Raw genomic sequence first — 5,221 nt, 5'->3', positions numbered from 1 at the left:
TAATAAGGACACATGCTCCACTATGTTCATAGCAGCTTTATTTATAATAGCCAGAAGCTGGAAAGAACTCAGACATCCCTCAATAGAGGAATGGATACAGTAACTGTGGTACATTTATACAATGGAGTACTACTCAGCTATTAAAAACAATGAATTTATGAAATTCTTGGGCAAATGGATGTATCTGGAGGATATCATCCTTAGTGTGGTAACCCACTCACAAAAAAAGTCACTAGATATGCACTCACTGATAAGCAGATATTAGCCCAGAAACTTAGAATACCCAAGATACATCTAGCAAAACACAAGAAAAACAAGAAGTATGACCATCATGTGGATACTTCATTCCTCCTTAGAATAAGGAACAAAATACTCATGAAAGGATATAGGTACAGAGACAAAATTTAGAGCTAAGATGAAAGGATGGACTATCCAGAGAGTACCCCATCTGGGAATCCATCCCATCATCAGCCACCAAATCTAGATACTAATGCACATGCCAGCAAGATTCTGCAGAAGGGACCCTGATATAGCAGCCTCTTTTGAGGCTATGCCAGTGCCTGGCAATCACCGAAGTGGATGCTCACAGCCAGCTATTAGATGGAACACAGGGTCTCCAATGGAGGAGCCAGAGAAAGTACCCAAGGAGCTGAAGGGAGATGCAACCCAGTAGGTGGAACAACAATATGAACTAACCAGTACCCCCTGAGATTGTGTCTCTAGCTGCATATGTAGCAGAAGATTGCCTAGTCACCCATCATTGGAAAGAGAGACCTCTTGGTCTTGCAAACTTTATATGACCCAGCACAAGGCAAGGCCAGGGCCAAGTAGTGGGAATGGGTGGATAGGGGAGCAGGGGCAGGGGGGTGTATAGGGAACTTTCGGATAGCATTTGAAATGTAAACAAAGAAAATAATAATAAAAACAAAGAAAAAAAGAATTGTTTTCGCTATACTGAGTTTTTTTTTTTTCCATAAAAAATTAGGAATTGTTCTTGTAGATGCCAACAAGAACTTGCTGACAGGAACCTGATATAGCTGTATCCTGAGAGACTCTGTCAGTGCCTGACAAATACAGAAGTGGATGCTCACAGCCATACATTGGATGGAGCACAGAATCCCCAGTGACAGAGCTAGAGAAAGTACCCAAGGAGCTGACAGGGTTTGCAGCCCCATAGGAGGAACAACAATATGAACTAACCAGTATCTCCAGAGTTCCCTGGGAATAAACCACCAACCAAAGAAAGCACATGGTGTGACTCATGGCTGTAGCTGCATATATAGCAGAGGATGGGCTAGTCAGTCATCAATGGGAGGAGAGGCCCTTGGTCCTGTGAAAGTTATATGCCCCAGTATAGAGGACTGCCAGGCCCATGAAGAGGGAGTGGGTAGGTTGGTGATCATGGGGAGGGGGGATTCAATAGGGGGTTTTTGGAGGAGAAACTAGGTAAGGGCATAACATTTGAAATATAAATAAAGAAAATATCTAATAAAAAGAAAAAATAGAATTGTTCTTTCTGTCTTTGAAGAATTGTATTAGAATTTTTGCAGCTGTTGATTGTATTTGGTAGGATGGCCATTTTTACTATGTGAAATTAAACAATCCCTGTTGTTTGAGGCTCTTCCCCCCCTTCTCTTCTGTTCGTTTCAGTGTATGGGGTTTTATGCAGAGGTCCTTGATCCACTTGGATTGACCTTTGTACAGGGAGATAAAATTGGATAGATTTGCATTCTGATCACCAGTAGAAACAGTTTCATTTGTTGTAAATGCTGTCTTTTTTCCATTTGAGACTTTTAGCTCCTTTGTCAAAGATCAAGTGAGTATAGGTGTGTGGTTTCATTTCTGGGTCTTCAATTTTATTCCATTGATCTACCTGCCTGTCTCTCTACCAATAGTTTTTATCACTAATGCTCTGTAATACAACTTGAAGTCAGGGATGGTGATTTGCCCAGAAGTTCTTTTAGTGTTGAGAATAGTTTTTGCTATCCTGCTTTATTTGTTATTCCAAATGAATTTACAAATTATTCTTTCTAACTGTATGAATAATTGAGATAGAATTTTGATGGGGATTGCATTGAATCTGTAGATTGCTTTCAGCAAGATGGCCATTTTTACTATATTAATCCTGTCAATACATGACCATGGTCGATCTTTACACCTTCTGAGATTTTCTTCAATTTTTTTCTTCAGAGACTTGTGGAAAGAGACTCAAACATATAGGCACAGGGGAAATTTTCCTGAAGAGAAGACCAATGTCTTATGCTCTAATATCAAGAATCAACAAATGGCACCTCATAAAATGGCAAAGCTTCTGTAAGGCAAAAAACACAGTGAATAGGACAAAACAGCAACCAACAGATTGGGAGAAGATCTTTACCAACTCTACATCGAATAGAGGGGTAATATCCAATATATACAAGGAACTCAAGAAGTATGACTACAGAGAACCAAATAGCTATATCAAAAAATGACATATAGAGCTTAACAAAGCTTTCTCAACTTAGGAATACTGAGTGGCTAAGAAGCACCTAAAGAAATGTTCCAAGTCCTTAGTCTTCAGGGAAATGCAAATCAAAACAACCATGAGAATCCAACTTATACCAATTGGAATGGCTAAATTCAAAAACTTAAGTGACAGCAGATGCTGGTGAGGATCTGGAGAAAGCGGGATATTCCTCCATTGTTGGTGAGATTGCAAGCTGGTACAACTATGGAAATTATTCTGGAATTTCCTCCAAAAATTGGACATAGTATTACCTGAGGACCCAGCTATACCACTCCTGGGAATATACCCAAAAGACGCTCCAATGTATAACTAGGACACATACTACAGCTGCCTTATTCATAATAGTCAGAAACTGGAAAGAACCCAGATGTCCTTCAACAAAGGAATGGATACAGAAAATGTAAATTATACATTATAGTACTTATCTCAGAAGGCCTGTGTCCCTGGTTGTAGCAGACCTTCTGTGAGGCCTTCAGACTGTGATGTCTTCAGAGGGGCAGACAAGCTGTTGATCAGTTGCTCTCCATGTAGCAGACATGGGGACCTTCAGATTGTGTGGTTTTCAGAGTAACAAACAAACAAGTGATCTGTTACCCTGTGTGCAGCAGAATCTCCTGGGTGGCATTCAGACTGTTGCAACTTCAGAGGAACACACATGCTGATGATCTGCCCCACCAGAAGGCAAAAGCCAAAAATGGAGTGGAGTTAGGGGTTGAGAGGTTTGTGGGTCTCAAGTATGCTTGGATCTTTGTGGTTCCCAGCTGCTGCGGTTGTTTGGAAGGATCCATTAACTGTTGTCCTGCATGCAGCAGATCTCCTGTGAAACCTTCAGACAGTGGTGTCTTTACAGGATCAGACAAACTGTTCATCTGCTCTGGGGGAAGGCACAGGCTAGAATCTAACTTTCTTCTTATTCTTTTTTGTTTAATTAATCAATATATTTGTTTATGTTTCAAAGATATCCCCTTTATTGGTTACTCCTCCACTAAACTCCCCATACATTCCCCTCTCCCCTTTCCCATTTGTATCTATGAGGAACTCCTCCACACATTCACTCACTCCTGCCTTACCACTCTATCATCCCCTTATGCTGGGGCATCAAGCATTCCTCCCCTCACATTAATGTCAGATAAGGCCATCCTCTGCTACATATGTATCTGGAGTCTTGACTCACTCCATGTTTACTCTTTGCTTGGTGGATTAGTCCATGGGAGTTCTGGGCCGTCCAGTTATTTGACATTGTTCTTCTTAGAGGGTTGCAATCTCCTTCAGTTCCTTCAGTTATTCTCCTAGCTCTTCCATTGGGGTACCCACCATCAGTCCAGTGGTTGGCTATAAGAATCTGTATCTCCATTTGTCAGGTGCTGGTAGGACCTGTCAGGGAACAGCCATGTCAGGCTCCTGTCAGCAAGTACTTCTGAGCATCAGCAAAAGTGTGGGTGTTTGGTGTTTGCAGATGGGATGGGAGGTCATTGGATGGCCTTTCCTTCAGTCTCTGTTCCATTTATTTTCCCTGTCTTTCCTTTGGACAGGAACATCTCTTGGTTTATCATTTTGAGATGCATAGGTGATCCTATCCTTCAAACAGGATCTAATTTCCTTCTTTTTGTCTTCCCTGACCCAGTAAATATTGTATAGATAATTGTTCAGTATCCGTGAGGGAAGTGGAAACTTAAAGCATTCATTGGAAAATTGGTTGGATAGTGTTTTCTGGGGCAATCACTGTGAAGGAATGTTTAGCTGAAGTTGACATAGGCGAAAGATTAAGATAGACTCATGAGGGAAAATATGGCTGAAACAGACACAGGTGAAAGCATGTTCTACTAAAGCAAACATGTGAAATTATATGTGATGAAGGATTCCTTGCAACCAACATGCATGTATTGGTCCTTTTTACATTGTGTAGTTCAGGTTCATCTTTTGGGACTCCGAAATAGACTTCTGGTGGTGTGCTACTGCTTCTTGCTACTTCCTTGGTCTCAGGCTGGTTAGAAGAATGATGCCAGCTAAGACAGAAATGCACACTGGGCAAGATATATGCTGTGACAAGTCTCATGGAGGACACATGATGTTTGGAGGGTATAAATAGGACTCACTGGATAGTGAAAGAGGGTATGCTAGGATTGCTTATATTGATAGCTGTGCAACACATGTGGGTCTTGTTTCTTCACTGATACTCACTTTCCTGAGAGAGGCACAGTCATTAACTTCTCCTGACATTCCTCCTGGTCCCTCCTACTTACTCAAGCTAAGTCTAAGGTCTAGTTGCCTCTGCTAGGTAATGTCATTACTGTTGCTAATCTGATTATACCAAACTGGACTGCTGGTGTATCTGTGTAGTGTTTGTTAGTGGATCAAGCTGCCATTTATAACCTGTGACCTGAACTGCTGATTTCCAGACAACTCAGACTGGATTTGTTACAAAGAACCTGTCTAAACAGGTCCACTTGCCTCATATCATTTCTGTTCTATTACCCCTGGTGGGTCTTGGCTAAAATGGATATTAAAGCATTTTAGAACTATCATTAAAAATAAGTTTGAAAAATTAAAGATAAATTAAAATTAAACCTAAAAGAAGACAGCCGTAAGAACAAAATCCCAACTTTAACAACAAAAATATCAGGAAGCAATTACTTTCCTTTAATTTCTCTTACCATCAATGAACTCATTTCCCCAATAAAAAGACATAGACTAATAGACTGGCTACACAAACAG

The sequence above is a fragment of the Mus pahari genome, chromosome 1 (assembly GCF_900095145.1).
Source record: "Mus pahari chromosome 1, PAHARI_EIJ_v1.1, whole genome shotgun sequence".
Lineage (NCBI taxonomy): Eukaryota > Metazoa > Chordata > Mammalia > Rodentia > Muridae > Mus > Mus pahari.
The sequence above is the reverse complement of the archived record's forward strand: the minus strand, read 5'-3'. Positions refer to the sequence as shown.